Here is a 20,954-nt window from a genome sequence, read left to right as displayed (position 1 = left end):
TGTCTTTTGCTTTCAAACACACTCCAGACATCAACAAATTCCAGACCTCTCTTTTTGCAGATTCTTGCAATCATATCATTCATTATCATCGCTCGTCCACTTAATTTCATTATTTCTTGCACTGTATAGTTAAAAGTTAGCATTATATCATTTTAGTTTCAGTACTAGCTTGCCATAAATTTTGGAAGAAGTATAACCAGGTTTTCTCTTTGATTGTTTCAAGTTTCACTTTTTCGTTTCCTTCTTGATTCATATTTCTCAGAATTTTGTACGTATTTGGTCTTCTCACTGTAAGATCTCTTTCCAATTTTACTATCAAGTGAACCCATGTTTCTTTATTCTTTTTTCCAGCACTTTAACTAAAGCATTAAAGCAATAATTTCATTCTAGTTTCTTATTCCCCTTCGCCTCTGCCATTCACTTTTTGTTCCAAGGCATTCTGTAATTATATTTATTTATTGTTTTTTTAAATTATTCCATTCTATTTCTATATCATAATTCTTTTCTAGCTGAAATGGGGAGTCAGTGTCAAAATACGATATATATATTTTACTGAACTAATTCAGAAGATGAGGTGCTTTCAATTATAGGATGCCTGTGTATTTTGGAAGATTCTGGAGAAATTGCTGTTCTGAACAAGTCGGTGCATCCTAGGGTGGATGGTAGCACGGGTGGCCTCTTGTGGGAATGGGTACTTGAGAGAAGGGGGACGACATTGGGTAATGCTGAGCACAGTAGAGTCTAGAGGGGATAATGCTGGGTATAGAAACAATGGCATTTTTATGCTTTACACCAATACCAGGAGTATCTGGAATAAAGGAGAGGAATTGATGCTGCTGATAGCATCAGCCTGGCCAAATATTATTGGGATCATTGAGACGTGGTTGACAGAAGAGGATATCATAACAGGAATAGAAGTAGCGGGAGTGGAAGGCTGACCAACCTCCTTGTGGCCCCCCCAGGACCCTTGAAGCTCTTGATCAAATTTATTAAGGTCCGATTTCAAGGTGACTAACATGGCAATGGCATCCAATTTTCCAATGAAAAGTCATAGAAAGATATCAACCAATGCTACTGCATCTGGGGTAGCTAACGCGTCTGGGGCTGCAGTCCAGGCTCCTGATGATAAATATGCTACAAGAACTCATATTAACATTTTACAACTTAATATCAATGGTATTCAGAGAAAAATGGATGAACTTAAATACATGCTTTACAAAAACAATATCGATATAGCTTGTCTACAAGAAACAAAACTGAACAAAAATCTGAACTACAGCATCAAAGGATACACAGTTCTTAGGAAGGAATAGAGAGGAAAGAACAGGTGGCGGGCTTGCTATCTTTTCGAAGACCCCAGAAATCAAATTCAAAAAAAATTGAAAAAAGGACAAGACAACAAAAATAGAAGTAGCAAGGTAGCGGCAGGATAGGAAGGGAAAGCATGGTGGTGGAGTACCGCTTATGATAAGTGACAACTTATGTCCTCTAAGAGTGGAGGCTTTTGAAGACAGTGACACTAATGATTTTGAAAGCATATGGTATGAGGTAGAGGTGGAAAGAACAGGATATTTAATGGAGTGTGGCTACAGACCAAGGAGCACAAAGGGTGGGGAACAGGAGATGTTTAGACAGTTGAGCTTGGCAAGTGCAAAAAGAATGATTGTTATGGGAGATTTCAACTAAATCAGTATAAATTGGGGAGAGGAAGCTGCATGTAGCAATAAGGGAATGGAATTTCTAGAATTCTTGAGGGATAAATGTCTTAAGCAACATGTAATAGAGGGAACAAGAGGTTCAAGAGTTTTGGATTTGGTCATAGCATCAGAAGAGTTGACAATAACTGAGATGACGTGAGTTTGACTTGGAATCTGAATAGACATGCAGGAGTATCGAAGAGACAGGAACATATGTGGAATTATAAGGCAGGTGATTACAGTAGTCTTAGAAGTCACTTCGGGAAGTTTCATGGAGGGATGGGATATCATTAGTGTTTGGCAAATTGAGAAGGAATATTATTTAAATAAAGGGGATATTAAATAGCACATTATTTCAGAGCCGAATAAGAAACTCAAAGATCAGAATCAAAGAGTTTCATGCCGAATATAGTAAACTATAAAAGTATCGGCGGATACTAGCGTAAGCTAAAGCATTGATCTCTGGTTATTTTACGATTGATTATTTTTGCACAATTCATTTTTATTTTTGGGAAAGACACAATAATTGTGCAGGGAAAAAAATCATATATCGTAGGAGAGTAAAGGAAATTCCAAGTAACACAGTACACGTAAAGGCAAAGGTTTTTCCACCACAGTTAAACCGTTAATGGCTCTAAAATCGCCAATTCGGCTTTAGAAACGGCTTGGGAACAAGAGAGGCCCTTTTCTGTTCTCAGATCTTATTTCAAAAATGTATTGACCAAAACAAGGTAATATTCATTTGCTTCATCGACTTCGAGAAAGCATTTGACAAAGTCCAACATGCTAAAATGATTGTACTATTAAAAAGAATTGGATTAGATGGTAAAGACATCAGGATCATTGAAAACTTATATTGGAACCAAAAGGTATCTGTTCAAGTTGATGACATTATTACAGACTCCATTAACATCAAATGAGGAGTAAGGCAAGGATGTGTGCTGTCACCTCTTCTTTTTAACATCTACTCAGAAGCCATATTTCAAAAAGTCTTGGAAGGAAGAAAGGAAGGGATTAGTGTAAATGGTGAAATCATCAGTAACATCCGATATGCCGATGATACAGCTCTTCTGGCTGACAATATTCAGGATCTTCAAAATCTTTTGGAGCTAATAAATGCAGAGAGTGAAAAAATGGGATTAAAAATAAATATCACCAAAACTAAATTCATGGTCATAAGTAAGAAACCAATTCTTAATTTAGCACTTTCTTTAAATAGGAAACAAATAGAAAGAGTGGCAAAGTTTAAATATCTCGGATGCTGGTTAAATGAAGATTGCAATCCAGAAATGGAAATAAAAGTTAGAATTGAAATGGCAAGAAAAAATTTTCTCTTGATGAAATCAACACTGTGTAACCGCAGTTTAAACTTAGAGTTTAGAGTACGCATGGTTAAATGCTATGTATGGTCTGTACTGCTGTACGGTGCAGAAACTTGGACCTTGAAGACAACATCAATAAAAAGACTTCAAGCCTTTGAGATGTGGTTATACAGACGAATGTTAAAAATCCCATGGACAGCAAAAATGTCCAATCGGGAAGTACTGAAACAAATGGAGAAATCACGTGAACTTTTAGATACCATAAAAAGAAGGAAAACTGCATATCTTGGTCACCTACTTCGTAATGAAAAATATAAGATACTTCAATTGATTATAAAAGGGAAGATAAATGGAAGAAGAGAACAAGGAAGACGAAGAAAATCTTGGCTGGCAGATATCAGACAGTGGACTGGTATGAACTCTGAGAGCCTGCTCAGAATAGCTGAGAATCGCTCAAAATTTGCCAAGGTGGTCGCCGACCTCCGATAGGAGATGGCACTCAAAGAAGAAGAAAATTGAATTGGCAACTATGCTGCGAAATCTTGTCCGGAAGCAGTACAGTATTTTTGTTTATTCAAAACGTATATAATTACTTTTCATCTTCAACAAGAAGATGGAGTACACTCCTTAAATTTTTAGAAGTAAAAAAATCTTTAACAATTAAAAGATTAAGTGAAATGAGGTGGTTCACAAGAGCTGACACTGCATTGCTTCAAAAACCGTGGATATAAACAAATTAAAGAGGCATTACTTGAAGTATCCAATTCTCCTCATGAAACACCAATTTCTAAATTAGATCTCATCATTGGCTGATCATTTTGACAATTCAGAAACAGCAGTTTTAACAGTTGTGTGAGACAAAATTTTACAACGAATAAATGACTAGTAAATCTCTACAAGATCCTGATATGGATTTGTTTTTAGCTAATAATTTGTTACAGTCTTTAGCTCGTTTTATTTTAGATACAAGAAATAGTTTTTGCAGCTTTAAATGAAGATGCAAATTTATTAACAGATGAGACAAAATTTAAAGATGAGAAGGAAAGAGTGAAAAACTGAAAAAAAAAAGTCTCACGAAATTTCACAATCTAACGATGAGATTACTCGTATATTACATGGAAAAGAAAATTTCATCGTTAATACTTATAATGTCTTTGCAATAAGCTAATTTTGAAAATTAATGAAAGAGAAAAAACCATTTAGACAGATGTGTTTAGCATTTTTTGAAGAAAGATATAGCTCAAGACAAGTACAAGACTAGTATTAACAAAATTTTACAATCTTATGGGGCTGATATTGATTCAGAAAAATTTATTAGTGAAGTTAAGCAATTTTTAATAATGATAAAGGAAGAAAATTTTTCAATTAAAATATGTACAAATTTATAAACGATGGGTTAGGGTCTACTTTTCTGAATGTAGAAACAATTCTAAAAATATTTTTGAGGAAGCCTATTTCAAATGCAAGTGCTGAATGCTCATTTTCAGTGTTGAAATGAATAAAAAATTTAAGAAGCAACTTGCACCAAAATAAAACAAGTGACCTGTTGTTATTATGCATCGAATCAGATGTAACAGACTCGATTAATTATGATATCATTTTAGATATATTTGCTAAAACCAAAGCCAGAAAAAAAAATTTTAGTTATTATTTTTCTTGTTAAATTTAAACTGATATATATACATTTTTTTTCTTTAAATCCAAATATATGTATACCAATGATGTGTTATTTTTAGTTTATTAAAATGAGTTATTATGGAAATGTCAATTTTTATTTTCAATAAACTAAAAAAAAAAGGGCATGAATTTGATTGACTGAAATAGACTTGTTCTTTTGGGACCTCATTATGATGTTGCGCCAAGGGCCTACAAAATTATAAATGCGTCCCTGCTCAGCCGATCCTCATAACTAACATTGTACAGTCCTGAAACCATCTTTGTCATCCGTCTTTATACCATTTCCACAGTTAATTTATCCCCTTCAAATCCTGGGGACCAAATCTGAGAACAATAGTCCAAGTGTGGTCTGTCAGAGACTTATACAATGGAATGATAACCCTCTTATCTCTGCTAGTCAGTGTCCTTCTCATTATTGCAGCAATCCCCTTTGTTACCTTCACCACCTTTGCAATATGTCCCCTAAATTTCAGATTTCTATCAATCATTAACTCCAGATCTCTTGTCTCCCCTACTTCCTCCAGTATAGCTCCTCCAATAGTATGCAGCATCCCGTCGATGTGTCCCAAACCTCAAGTCTTTACATTTGCTGCATTAAACCGACACCCCCATTCATTTGCCTATTTATCTTGGTTATTCAAATCCTCTTGCAGGGCTGCTGCATCTGCACTATTACTAATAACTGTTGCCAGCTTCACATCATCCGCAATTGAATATTCTCCTGCAATCCACTGACAATGTCATTGATTGATATAAAGGTTAAACAGTATAGGTCCCAATACTGAGCCTTGTGGGACCCCACTTTTAACCCTCTTCCTCCTTGAAACTGTCTCAACATACACAACTCTCTGATACCTATTGGACAGCCAATCCTGAATCCAGTTGACCAACCTGACACCCAGAACCATGTGCTGCAACTTAAATATCAGCTTATCATGTGGCACCCTGTCAAATGCCTTCGCTAAATCCAAGAAACTGGCGGTATATGCCTTTCCCTCATCTAATGCTCTTGTAACTTTATTATAAAAGGCTAGCATATTACTAAAACAAGAGTATCCTTTCACAAATCCATGTTAACTCTCACAGATAACATTACCCTCATCTGCCCAATGCTGTATATGGTCCCTCACTAATTTCTCAAAGATCTTAACAACCACTGATGACACACAAACTCGCCTATAATTAGACACTTCCAGTCTTCTACTACCCTTATGCAATGGCACTATCTTACCTTCCTTCCATTCCCTGGGCACCTTTCCCAGAATTTCATAGAAAAGCCAGGTCAAAGGAGCTTTCAGTTCTTGAGTACATTCTCTCAAAACTCGAGGAGAACACAATCTCCTCCTGCACTTCTAAATCTCGAACCTTCCCTATCCCTCTAGTATTAAAATTTACTCCTCCAGGATGAAATACTCCAATAAAGTGTTCATTGAACAATTCCACTATATCCTCTGCATCAGTCACTCTATTCCCATTTTTATCCCACTATGTCAGTCTTCCACAGTCATTTCTCCTCCTACTGGCCACATAGCTAAAAAATTTCCTAGGATTTTCTTTGGATCTTATGGCCAATCTCTTCTCATATTCCAGTTTCGCCTTCCTTACCATACTAGTCACTCTCCTGGCCTGTGTCTTATATTCCGCATGCATCTGCTCTTTGCCTGTCTCCTTATATCTGTTCCATAGCCTCTTTTTCGCATGTAGTTCCTGTTTAATATTGTTTGTCATCCACTTTACTCCAAATTGTGTCCTCTTCTTCACTTGTGGAATACAGTTTACTATTGCTGCTAATAAATATTCCTTCACATTTACTTAAATAAAAGAGCCAATAGGCTTCACTTCGGTGATGTAACATTATTTAAATGAAGGGGTTATTAAATCCCACATTATTTCAAAGCCGAATAAGAAACTCAAAGATCAGAATCAAAGAGTTTAATGCCGAATATAGTAAACTACAAAAGTATCGGCGAATACTAGTGTAAGCTAGAGCACGTAGTACAAACTAGGGCAACTCGTGGCAAAGGTGAATAAAGCTCTGATCACTATTCTTAATATTTCCCATATTGTAAAACACAATTCCAAGATGTATGATGTTATACATTATGGTGGAAACAATGTGGGATTTAATATCCCTTTCATTTAAATAATGTTACATTGCCGAAGTGAAGCCCATTGGCTCTTTTATTTAAGTAATTTATGGGTGCACCTCTTTTGACAACTCATATAGCAAAGTATACATATATTTGCATTTAAAGAAAAAAAAAAAGAAAAGAAAATATATATATATATATATATATATATATCAGTTCAAATTTAAATTTAAAAAGAAAAATAATAAGTTTTTCTTTTTTTCTGGCTTTGGTTTTAGCAAATACAGGGTGTTCGGGATAAATTTGACAGTTTCGTAAGGAAAAAGAAAATCTTCTTTGTATCTATTAAATTTAATGAATTGACAAAAAAACATTACAGGCAGAGTTAATTACAATACTATCAACAAGATTTACTCAAAATAACCACCATTAGCATCGATCACAGCTTCAATTCTGCTTCGGAACCTCGAACAAGCTGATGCTACAGTCTCCCTGGGAAGGGCCGCAAAAACTGTTTTAATTTTATCCATTAACTGGGCTTTTGTATTACTGGAAGTGCGATTGGTGTCTTTTTCAACTGCGCCCCATACAAAATAATCCATGGGGTTAAGGTCTGGGGAGTTTGGAGGCCAAACATTTGGACTGGTGAAGTCGTAGAAATTTTCAGACAACCATTTTTGACTTTTCCCAGAGGTGTGGCAAGGGGCCGAATCCTGCTGCCATACATACGGCCTACCATTGGCTACCCTTGTTATCCAGGGCTTGACTACAGTTAGCAACTCCACGAACAAAGCCCGAATTCCAATGCCAGGGTTCTTCAACACCTGTTCCTGCAGATTTGCGAGGAATTCTGCTGTACGAACGCAATCAGATCGTCTGCTAGGGATCTTTCTTCTTGCTACATCCTCGTAGTCACCATTGCAAGTCTCTAGTTCATGCCTGATTGTTTTTACTGTATTCAGGGAGCATTGGGCAGCAGTCGTAATATCCTTATTTTGATGGCGGGCACGAATCATCATGATACAAGTTATTCTCTTCCATGATTCAGGTGGGTTCCAGCTATCCATCCTTTCTGACATCTTGTATATGAATGAAGAAGGGTCCAAACTTTTAAATGAAGAGAAGTGTGTGTTAATACATGTAACTTACGGAAAAATATAATTAATTATAAATATGTCAAATTTATCCCGAACACCCTGTATATCTAAAATGATATCATAATTAATCGAGTCTATTACATGTGATTCAATGCATAATAACAACAGGTCACTTGTTTTATTTTGGTGCAAGTTGCTTCTCAAATTTTTTATTAATTTCAACACTGAAAATGAGCATTCAGCACTTGCATTCGAAATAGGCATCCTCAAAAATATTTTTAGAATTGTTTCTACATTCGGAAAAGTAGACCCTAACCCATCGTTTATAAATTTGTACATATTTTAATTGAAAAATTTTCTTCCTTTACCATTATTAAAAATTGCTTAACTTCACTAATAAATTTTTCTGAATCAATATCAGCCCCATAAGATTGTAAAATTTTGTTAATACTAGTCTTGTACTTGTCTTAAGCTATATCTTTCTTCAAAAAATGCTAAACATATCTGTCCAAATGGTTTTTTTCTCTTTCATTAATTTTCAAAATTAGCTTATTGCAAAGACATTATAAGTATTAACGATGAAATTTTCTTTTCCATGTAATATGGGTGTGCAAGAGGAGCAGGGAAACGGCGAGGCTCAGGGTGGACAGGGATACACAGCGTAAGAAAGGTGGATGCTCCAAGAGGAGGTGAGAGAATGTGTAGGCAGGAAAGTAATGGGATGATCAGGGATCAAAAGGAAATAGATGGAATTGCAAAGGGTTCTAAAATGAAGAAGCAGAAAGGGAAATGGCCCCAGTCCAGCATAGAGAGATCACATCAAGTGAGTGGTATCAGTGGAACTAGCTGTAGATCCAGAAATGAGTTGTTGTGTTTGTATACCAATGCTAGAAGTATAAGAAACAAGGCAGATGAAATGGTTGCACTAATTGCGTCTGTGCACCCAGAGATTGTCGGAATAAGTGAGACATGGTTAGATGAGGATGACATCCTGACAGGAATAGAGATGGAAAGGTATGATGTGTTTCGTGAGGATAGAAGGGGTAAAAAGGGAGGGGGAGTGCTATTGATGATAGAGAAAGAGTTATGTCCATACAAGGTAGAGATGCAAGAGGGAAATGGGGCCAGTGGTTTTGAGGCAGTATGGTGTGAGATAGAGGTGAATAGAATCAAATACTTGGTGGGATGTTGTTATAGACCTGGTAATGTGGATTGTGGTGATAGTGAAATGTATAGTCAAATAAGCCAAGCAAATAAGAAAAGGGTGATCATTATGGGTGATTTTAATTATGGCAATATAGACTGGAATGAAGAGATAGCAACTGGAAGTAAAGAAAATGAGTTTCTTGAGTTTTTGAGGGATAACTACCTCAGACAGTATGTAACAGAGGGCACAAGAGGATTAAGGGTCTTGGATTTGGTCATCTCATCGGAGGATGTAATTATCAATGAGGTATCAAATCATCCACCAATTGGTGAAAGTGACCATGAGGTGATTACTTTTGTGGTTGCCAGCAGTGCAAGGACCCCTGTGAAAAAAGGGTATATGTTTAACTACAAGGGGGGTGATTATGAAGAGCTCAGGAGACAGCTTGCAGGTGTAGCATGGAATGAGGAGTTAGCTGGAAAAGAGATCAATGCAGCTTGGGGGATTTTCAAAAAATATTTAGTGGATGCAATGTCTAAATGTATACCACGGGTGAGAAGGTTAAATAAGTTAGGTGTGAGATGGATGAATAAAGAGATTAAGCATCCAATACAGAGAAAAAGGGCATTGTGGAGGCAGCATAAGAGAAGTGGAAGTAACCAATTTCATGAGTTCTACAAAGACCAGGCAAGGAGAGTGACTTGGTTGGTGAGAGTAGCTAAAGAGAGGTATGAACAGCAGTTAGCTAATGAAGCTGAAAAGAATCCTAGTGAGTTCTTTCGATATGTAGCCAGCAAAAGAAAGAATGATTATGGAAGGATGACATTGATTGGAGGAAATGGTATAAAGACAGCTGTTGCAGAATGTGTGGTGGAGATACTTAATGAGCAGTTCATAAAGATCTTTCAATCTTGTGAATGTGACTTCATGGAGAGATTAAGAGCAGTTGATAATGGGGAGGAGAGACTGACTGTAAGTGAGCAAGAGGTGTTTGGGGAGTTGAGTAAACTAGATGTAAATAAGGCTGTGGGACTTGATAATATATCACCGCGTATTCTGAAGGAATGTGCCAGAGTGTTGACACCTGCCTTGACATATTTTTTTAATACGAGTCTTGCACTTGGTCAAGTCCCTAAAGAGTGGAAGGAGGGCAAGATTGTACCACTTCATAAAGGAGGTGATCGTACTCAAGCATCAAACTATAGGCCTATCTGTGTGTCAGGTGTTGTGGTTAAGTTGTTGGAGAAGCTTGTGAGAACTAGGATCCAGAGTTGGGTTGACAACAATGGTAAAATCTTTGATGGACAGCATGGATTTGCTAAAGGGAGGTCGTGTTTTAGTAATCTACTTACTTATTACAATAAAGTGACTGCTTCCTTGGACAGAGGAGAAGGATACACAGTAATATACTTGGATTTTGCAAAAGCTTTTGATAGAGTACCTCATGATAAGTTGACAGTCAAACTAGAGCAGATGGGGTTGGATATTAGATTAGTGCATTGGATTGGAGACTGGCTATCTGATAGGTATCAACAAGTTGTGTATGGGGGTGCAATATCCAGGAAAAGGAAAGTCACTAGTGGAGTGCCTCAGGGATCTGTTTTAGGGCCATTACTATTTAACTTGTATATTAATGATATTGGCGAAGATTTGAATGGAGATATTCAGTTGTTTGCAGATGATGCAAAGTTGGGACGAACCATAAAGAGTAGTGAAGATGTTGTGGCCTTGCAAGAAGACTTGAATAAATTGAGTGATTGGGCAAGCAAATGGGGATGCGAGTTCAATGTTGCAAAATGTAAGGTTTTAAAATTTGGAAAACAAAGATGGGATGCAGAATTTATGCTTGGTGAAAATATATTGTTGGAAGTAGAGGAAATAAGAGATCTGGGAGTGATAGTGGATAAGGATCTAAAATTTAGGGTACACATCGCCAAAATTGTGAAGACAACACAAAGACTTCTTTGAATGATGAGGAAGACACTGACGTGTAGAAGTAGGGAGATTCTTGTTCCATTGTATAAGGCTTTGATTAGGCCACACATGGACTTTTGTGCCCAGATTTGGTCACCTGGTTTTCAGAAGGATGAAGAGATGTTGGAAAGGGTGCAAAGGCGACTGACTAAGGTAGTTTCTGACCTCTGGAATGTCGAGTATGAGGAAAGATTGAAAAGATGTAATTTGCAGAGTCTAGTGGAGAGAAGGAAGAGGGGAGATATGATAGAGACCTACAAGTTGGTAAGGGGTTGTTATAGGTTCAATGGTGGAGAAGTTCTACAGATAATAGTGGGAGATCAGGGGAGAACCAGAGGTCATACCTGGAAACTGTATAAAGAGGGTGTGAGTAGGGGAGTGAGAGGCAGGTTTTTTTCATGCAGAGTTGTGAATGATTGGAATGCCTTACCTGAGTGTGGTGTCTGCAAAGAGTTTGAATGTGTTTAAGACCCGGTATGATGAGATGTGTGTGAGATAAAAGGACCTCCTAGATGAGTCTTTGACTCCATGAGGTCTTGTTTTAATAATAATAATAATAATAATATACGAGTAATCTCATCGTTAGATTGTGAAATTTCGTGAGACTTTTTTTTTTCGGTTTTTCATTCTTTCCTTCTCATCTTTAAATTTTGTCTCATCTGTTAATAAATTTGCATCTTCATTTAAAGCTGCAAAAACTATTTCTTGTATCTAAAATAAAACCAACTAAAGACTGTAACAAATTATAGCTAAAAACAAATCCATATCAGGATCTTGTAGAGATTTACTAGTCATTTATTCGTTGTAAAATTTTGTCCCACACAACTGTTAAAACTGCTGTTTCTGAATTGTCAAAATGATCAGTCAATGATGACCTCTAATTTAGAAATAGGTTTTTCATGAGGAGAAATGGATACTTCAAGTAATGCCTCTTCAATTTTTTTATATCCACAGTTTCAAAGCAATGCAGTGTCAGCTCTTGTGGACCACCTCATTTCACTTAATCTTTTAACTGTTAAAGATATTTTTTTCTTCTAAAAATTTAAGGAGTGTACTCCATCTTCTTGTTGAAGATGAAAAGTAATTATATACGTTTTGAATAAACAAAAATACTGCACTGCTTCCGGACAAGATTTCGTGGCATTGTTGCCAATTCAATTTTAATGGATCAAAACGTCATCCTCATTCTACTTTTTATCATGCAATTACGCTCTTCACCGTTAATCCCTGAACAGCGATTTTAGAGCCGTTAAAGAATTAACTGTGGTGGAAAAACCTTTGACTGTACGTGTACTGTGTTACCTGAAATTTCCTTTACTGTCCTACGATATATGATTTTTTTCCCCTGCACAATTATTGTGCCTTTTCCCAAAAATAAAAACGGATTTTACATGTGCGAAAATAATCAATCCTGAAATGACCAGATATCAGCCTTTGCAATGAATCAATTTAGTAATAGTAAATTTGCTGCCTTTTATTCTTCAAATCAGTGTCACGGAACAAGACAACTTTATGTTCTTTCACTTTACTGACAATATGGAAGATGTTTTTTTTTCACGAAATTTCAAATGTTTGTTTCATTTAAAATATTGTGTCAAATATTTATATTTTTTAAATAACATTTATTGAAATATATATAACATTTTGCTTTCTTTACTTGCAAAATGCCATTATATGGATCGTAACATTTAAATTTTAGGAAAGTATTTTTTTTTTTTTTGTGAAGAACAAATGATGTTGAACTGCATTACTCAGGGTTTCCGATTGTGAGTCTTTTTAATATCAAAAATTTATATCCAATGGTATTTTATCAGAGAGTCTTCACCTTTGTCTTTTGCTTAAAACTGCAACAGTTTTTTTTTTTTATTAGGATCCGCATTACTATAATATCCAGTGTAACCACTGTATATGCTGAAAATATAATATGAAGGATATCCTATACGAAATAATTGAAAACTTATGTCATTTTGAGGATTTTCTACTGCATCTACCTCCCTTCTCCTCTCCTGGAACTCAATTACCTAACCATTTTAAATTTCTACTGGTTTGAAAGCTTTCAGACAGTATTCAAAATCTGTTACTTTAGTTTACCGTTCTGACAAAAAAATATAATAAATAAATAAATAAAATAAAATAAAACAATAATATTGTTGTGCAGTCGAAGCTTCAAATTCTGTACCATTTCTTTGCAATCTGAAATCAGTTGTTCAGCAGTTTGCTGAAATTTCAGTGGTGTTATTTTTGTTATTTATTTATTTTTTTAAATTTTAAATATTACTACATCTTTGAAATACTCCATAATAATCCTCTTAGCTGGAGGAAAAGCTAAACTTACTCCCACTGCTATTGAGAAAGACAAGAGAGAAAGTTTCCCCAGAAATCACACTAAATTGCCTAGCTGTAATGCAGAATACATCAAGAATGTCTTGTTTCGTTTTCCATTATTGATTACAGACATTCTAACACAGAAATACTGACATCTTTTACAGGCTGATACAACAGTTATACCAAAATGATTTCTTAATTTATAGTGATCAGTTTCATTTTTATTATCGAATTATAAATAATTTGATACAATTATCTTGAAAAAAAAAAAAAGATTTGAATTATTTAAAAGAAAAGGTGCATATGTATTACATAATCATTTATGTTTTTTTTTGAGGGGGGGGGGGGTTATAGATTTATTCCTTTCTGCTCTAGTAACAGTCCGTAAGCTGACGAAAATTACTGAGAAAATGAGAAACTCACACGTCCAGTAGACACACTATATTTATTTATTTATGCTTATGGCTACATGAAACTGGTAAGCGAAAAGTACAATCACAATTTTCAGAAACAAATGATGAAAATCTTAACATATAAAAGTTCATTACATAAAAGGCACAATCTGCTTTCTAAGTCTTTCCTTTTTTTAAAAAATAAAACAAAAGTAACTTGTCATAATCAAGCCAGGGACAATTATCGTCCTGCTGCAACAAGTATGACAAAGCTGCATGTTCTCACAACACTTCACAACATAAATGTAGCTGTATCTGAGGTTTAATTAGAGAGCAGTTGTGTCTTGTGTGAGAAAACTTGATCCATTAGAGGAGGCCCACACATTGCATTATCATCTTCAAACATGAGGAGGAGTTCTGCTGATACTATGATGAGGACTATGAGAGTGATTACAACAATAATGTCTTCGTGGTGAGACAGGACCGTGATCATCTTTTTCCTCCATAACCACTGCCACCACCATATCAACTGCAGGTCAAGGTCCAGGCTGGAAAGCCAATCCAAGGCCTCATCCATCACCTTGTGGATGTCGTGTAGGCCACCACTGTGAAATTGGCACCTTGGGCAGTCATACACAATATGAGTAATCTTCTGAGCCACGGGAGAACAATCACAATAAGGGTGATTTGACAGCTCCCATTTGTGTAGAAGGTAGCCCACATCTGCCCTGTTCATTGATGACCAAATCTTCCTAGGAAGATCAAAACCAGGCTGAGAGCACAGGGATCTTCTACCAGGAAGCCATTTGTTGGGAGATTGTTGGACCTGTATTCTCTCCATATGTCAGATATTGATGGCAGCGCAGCTGAAGAGAGTTCATTCATGGACCAGAGAGAGGCTTTCTAGATTTGAGGCAAAGACTAGGTGGGTTTATGAAAGTCTGGCAAAGGCACAGGAGTGGGTTGCTCGTTGCTTTATTAAATTCCTCAATCGAGGCTTGTCTTCTCCGTATATGTGGTGGAGCAATGTTAGCTAGAATAGGCATTAAGAATAGCTAGAAAAAGCACCCCAGGAGAGAGGGGTGCTTCTCACTGTCCACTAATTGTGTGCATGGTAGAGTTTAGCTAGGTGTCTATAATGTTAGTGTGTGCACTTCTTTCCCAGACAGGGGCACAATATTTTGCTGCAGAGAATGCGAGGGCTAGTGCAGACGACCTTAGGACTTCTGCGCCACAACTCCAGGTTGTTCCAGAAAGCCTTGAAATGATATTATTTCTGGTTTTAATTTTATTGGAGAGGTTGATGATGTGCCTTTTATAGGTTAGGCTTCTGTCCAGATTCACTCCAAGGTATTTTGGATGAGGCTCGTGTTCTACCATTTTTCCACAGAAAGAAAGGTTGAGTTGTTGATTTGCCTCTGCATTGTACAGGTGAAATACTGAGGACACTGTTTTTGTTGGATTTGGCTTCGAGTACCACTGCTTGAAGTACTCTTCCAGGGTGTTCAGGTCTGTATTCAAGGTTGATTCTAGGTTGGTAAAGGAGGTGGATTGATGTAAGATCGCTAGGTCATTGGCGTACATATACTTGCTTGATCTGGTATGAGGTAAGATCATACATGTAGATGTTAAAAAGTATAGGGAATAACACAGAGCCCTGAGGAAGACCGCTGTGAAGGAATCTGGGCCTACTCTTTTTGCTGCCAATATGGACTTGGATCTTTCTGTTGGAGAGAATAGATTCAAAACATTGGAAAGTTTTTTTTTACACTTTATAATATTTCCTAGTTTTAGGAGGAGGCCCCTGATCCAGACAGTGTCATAAGCAGATGTTAGGTCAATGAAAGTGGCTCCAGATTTAAGTTTCTTCTGGAAGCCTGCTTCAATTTGAGTTGTCAGGGCCAAAACCTGGTCAGCAACTTCTTCCTGGCCTGAAGCCAGCTTGTTCAGTCAGGAGTGCTCTTTCGATGAGTGGTGAAATTCTTTTAAGGAGAATTCTTTCAAAGAGCTTAAAGGTGGTGCAAAGCAAGGAGATAGGTCATAGGTTTTTGACATCATTTGGATCTTTCCCTGGTTTGGACATGGCAATTATTTTGGCTTCCTGCAACAGCTTTGGTAGTTTATCAGTCATGATGATTTCTGAGAAAAGGGCAAAAGGGCAGCCAGCCATGTTTGGCCATGTTGTCAAAGATGTTTTAGGAACTCAGGGAGTATACCATCCACTCCTGCAGCTTTGCCATTCTTAGTAAGTTTTAAGGCTATTTGTACCTCTTCCCAAGATACTGGGTGCAGGAGTTCAGGAAGCTCAGGTTCCGTCTTCAGGATTTGTCTGGTGGAAGCTTGTACAGCAATTTTCCTGGTAGAGCTGGGATGAATCTTGGAGATTTTCAATAAATGGTTAGCCATTTGATCAGGAGTTATCTCTGTTGTTTTATGTGTCATGGGCTCTGCTCAACCTAATTTTCTCATAAGTGACCAGCTTCTCCGACTAGATGTGACGAAATTGAGTTCATTGATGGTTGAGATCCATCTTTCCTTTCTGTTTTTATCCAGGGTTGATATGAGCTAATTAGCAATAGTTAGATCTTCAGTTTCCTCATATTTGGCTAGGAGTTTCTCACTTTCTTTAATCCAACATGGGATATATTGTTTTCTGTAGCCTCTAGGGATAGAGGCTTTTACTGCAGATTTGAGTAGTTTAACAAATCTAGGATAGCAGCTAGGAGTGGGTGGAATTGTTCTAATGGTTTGCTCAATTTGTTTTTGAAATGCAGTCCAGTTGGACCTGCGGAGATTCCAACTAATGATTGGTGTTCCGCTGATGACTGGGATTGATGTTCCTATCTCTATTAACGTAGGACGTTGTTGACTATTAGGGAATCTGTTAAGGATGGTTCTGGTTGATGGAAGAGGGTGGTCTTCGGAGTCTTTAGTGACTATGCACAGATATGGGGTGTAGGTTCTGTTCCATCTGGCTGAGTAAAGAGTGCCATCCTGCTTGGCATTATAATTCAAATACAAGTTATATGTGTGTCCATCCAGTTAGCTAGATTATTACCATCCCGGTTGTTAGAGGAATAGCCCACAGGGTGTGATGGGAATTGAAGTCACCAACATAGATAACAGGGTGAGGAGGAGGTCGGTCCATTTGATCAGGCCAGGATTGAGATGGAGGTTTGTAGACATGGTGATATTTTGAACTTTGATACCTATGGAGTATTCTGTATCAGGAACACTTTTGGTCACATCCTTGAGACCAGGCTGCATATAGGTTGCTAGGCCATGCTTGAGGTGACAGTTATAAGACACGAGAATGAGTCCTGGAATCTTTAGTCTATTGAGGGCTGTGTCAGGCACATGAGTTTTCTGGAGAGCCAAGACGTCAATTGCTTTATCTTTGGCTATTTTGCGATGACTTTGGCTCTGGATTTAGATAGCCATTCTATGTTTAGGGAACATATCTTGAGGTAGTGTTGATTAGGGGACTCGAACATATTTTTCGAAGCTTGCCCTCCGCCTAAACAAGCAATGCAATTCTTATTATTCCGGGTTATGGTCAAGCCGGCATGGAACTTTTTATGTTTTGTATTCATCATAATTGTAAGTAGTCCAGGAGGCTCGGAAACCTTTGGATGCCTTGTTTGAGGCATTAGCTTAATGTTGCCTGTGATTCATCTCTGGGGCTTCTTTTGTCTGAAGCACCAACAATGTACCACAAGGCAACACTACTAGTGTGTGTGGGGGGGAGTGTCTCAATCCCCCCCAGCAGATGGGGGATTGAGACACCCCCCCCCTAAAAAGTCCATACAAATAGCCAAATACCCACAGAAATGTATTTTATTTTATTATTATATTTTTCATCTTTCTGATTGTTTTCAGATGTTCAAAACATTTTATTCTGATATTGCTATTGTACGATGAAACTGTTTTTTAAACATTAATTTCCCCAATATTACATAATATAATGATTTATACTTATTAGGAAATAATGTAAATGAAAAAATATACAATATTTGCTAACTTATAATAATCACAATTTAATTTCGGTATCAGAATATTAAAAGTTCTCTGGTACAATTACTTTGGAAAAATAACGAATTCAAACAAAAAGAAAGTGCACATATTTTATCTAGCAGCATTTTGTGTGTGTGGGGGGGGGGGGGGGAGTTAGCCATTAAAGGAGAATTAATTCTGTTATGAAAATTTTGGAAATAAAATTTCATTTTCACACATGCACCTACACATGTTTTGAAAGATAAACTGTATCCATAGGGAAAATATTGCTACTTCAAAACTGCTGCATAATATCAAAATTAGCCAAAAATATGTACATAACAGTTGACTTCATAACTGCCATGTATTTCGATTTGTAGTGAGTGATTACGTATGATTCTCTATAAAGCAAAATTTAAAAGTGCAAACCTCTGCGCAATCTGTGAACTAACCTTCGAACTAAGATTAAGAATAAAAAAGAAAACTTAATTTGGAACAGATGGAGGCTGTATTCATTATTAGATTCGGATTTTCATGAATTTATAAAATAATTGTTTTACAAAAATAATTATCTTCAATCAAATTCTGGGAGACTTTTAAAATTTTTAAAAAATTTAAAAAATTTTAAAAACAACATTTAAAATAATTAGCAAAAAAACTGATAGTGACATTGATCTTCCAAAGTGATACAATATGAATTGAAGAAAGTATGAAAGGATTTCTTATTTTGCGCTGGCATTAAAAAGTATAATTATATGATAAAAACAAGCAGCAAGAAATTAATATAACTCATAGGTATTTAGTCTGATATAACTTAGATTCTGGTTAACTAGCAAACGGCAAGCAACTGCGTTTTTTGCTGTAGGCAACTAAACTTAGCTACTACTTATAGCAGGTAATCTACTAAAGTGTTCTTTTCAGCGTGAAGAATCATTGCCCCTTCTAATGGACATGAAGGTCAAAATGCACTTTTTATCCATGTTCTTTCAACAGGTGGATAGAATATTATCTAGGTGTGCTGAACGTGTATATACGTCTAGCAAAGAAATGGTACACTTACATACATGAATTTTATGGAATACAGGAGTGCCTGTTAGTTTTATATTCTAAGGAAAGAACAATGTATTTCAACTGGAAGCAGGAGGCCTCATAAATTTTTCAGCGGCCTCTAGTTTTCATTTTATGAATTTGATATTTAAAAATAAGTATTTTATTTTGCAACAATAACTATGCTATTTTTTTTATTGTTCTTTGTGAGGAGTAAGGTTTTAAAATGTGGGCCCCAGCTTGTGCTTCATACGCCTAATGGTAAATGCAGCCCTGTGGCTCAGGGAATGTGGACTGCAGAGTTTGGTGGATAGAAGAAGGAGAGGTGATTTGATTGAGACTTTTAACCTGTTGAGAGGTGGTTACAGGGTTGACGCTGGGGAGTTCTTTCGCTTGGTTGAACAGCGGGAAGGAGTGATGACAAGGGGATATCCCTGGAAGTTACGAAAGGAAACTGTGAAGAAGAGGGTGAGGAGTGGTTTCTTTGCATGGAGGATGGTTGAATCATGGAATGCATTGCCTGATAGAGTGGTGAGAGTGAGAATGGTCAATAAGTTTCAGGAGTGGTATGATAGACTTTGTGTTTTCTAAGACAACACAAGGCATACTCAGGTGTCACTCTTTATAAAAAGTTAGTCAAATAAAGTTTCAAAAATAAACATTCTTATATTTGGTGCAAGGAGTAACATTTTAAGAAATAGAGAGAAATTTGAGACCTCACTGATCAGTAAATTACAAAATATTAATTTCACTTTATACAGTATAAAATATTATATCATCATCATCATCATCAGATGATGATGATGATGATGATATTTTTTAAAATATTCCAGCAAAGAAATTTTCCTGTGATGAATTGCTGGCAAAGAATTCTGTGAACATGGTATCAGGTATCCATTCTCTTTATTCAACTCAGGTGTCACTCTTTATAAAAAGTTAGTAAAAGGCATGACCGACTATTCACAAAGCTATGCTGCTACCCATAGAATATCATATTCTTATCCACCCATTCCTGAATTCTGTCTGTAACCAACTTTTCCAATAGTTTTTATTATTATTATGTGACACCTCCAGGGAGTCCAAAGACTCATCGAGGAGAATGTGCCAACACCATCGAACGATTGGTCCCCTTCTAACTACTAACCATGCTCAAACCTTCTTAACTTTTTGGAGGCATTAGTAGCAGCATATTGGAAAAGTTGGTCAAACTTTTAGTCACCACTCCTGAAATAGAGATTGGTCTATAATTGACCTACTGCAGTCTTAGAGACCCTTTTATGCAAAGGAATTATTTTACTCTCCTTCCACTCCCTTATTCAACTCACCGGAACTTTAAAGCTGAGATGTATGATAAACAGCCAAGTTAGAAGCACTGCTAGTTTTCTTTCACACATTCACAAAAAACACAAGCTGATATCTCATCTAATCCCACAGCTGTTTTGCATTGATATTCTGCAATATCTTAAGTACATGTAATTCATTAACCTCTATTCTCAACATCAATTCCTGTCATATCTATCAGAGCAATATGGATGCGAAGGATTACCTAGATGCAAAGCTGTTTGCAAAGTGGTCACTTAGTAACTCAACTCTTTCATCTAATTCTGTTCACCTTACTTCACCAGCACATGTTAAAAGTTATCCTTCCATAGTCATTCTTCCTTTTATACACAGTGAAAGAACTCTTTGGGATTTCTTTTAAGGTTACATGGTGATCACTATTCATATTTAAGAATTTAGGGACACAAAACACACGTGTTGAGATGATTATTTTACTAATTAAAAGAAGCATGTGAAATGCTTAAACATAACCCAAATCTGAAGAAAAATGATGGTTTAACCATTCCAAGAATGTGGAGGACCCATTTACAACCTTTATAGCAACCAGAACAAGCTAGAAAAAGAAAATTCCACTACAAGAAGACCTGGTGAAGTGTTTTCTTTTTTTTTTTTTTCTTCTTAACATTCAATAGCAACTTGAACTGTACAAGCCTGAAGAAAATCATAGTATAACAATCTGAACTGTATAAATCCAGAAGAATCTTAGTACATGAGGACTTTAGCAGAGTTTATTGAATAGTTTTTTATTTATTTTATTTATTAATTATAATTTTTTTTCTTTTTTCTTTTTTTTAATTTTTATTTATTTTTATTTTATTTAATTATCGCAAGAGGTCAGGCTAAGAAAAAGAT

The 20,954-nt window shown here is 36.4% G+C and overlaps 1 protein-coding gene across 1 annotated transcript in view; it reads right to left on the bottom strand.

Annotated features, from left to right (window-relative positions):
- Positions 1–20,954, bottom strand: part of LOC150107842 (cilia- and flagella-associated protein 251-like) — a 619,793-nt gene that overhangs the window by 464,271 nt on the left and 134,568 nt on the right. The window lies entirely within an intron of this gene.

The sequence above is a fragment of the Typopeltis vanoorti genome, chromosome 4 (genome assembly GCF_054136105.1).
Source record: "Typopeltis vanoorti isolate ZY-2024b chromosome 4, IOZ_Tvanoo_1.0, whole genome shotgun sequence".
In the NCBI taxonomy this organism is placed as follows: Eukaryota; Metazoa; Arthropoda; class Arachnida; order Uropygi; family Thelyphonidae; genus Typopeltis; species Typopeltis vanoorti.
The sequence above is the reverse complement of the archived record's forward strand: the minus strand, read 5'-3'. Positions and strand labels throughout refer to the sequence as shown.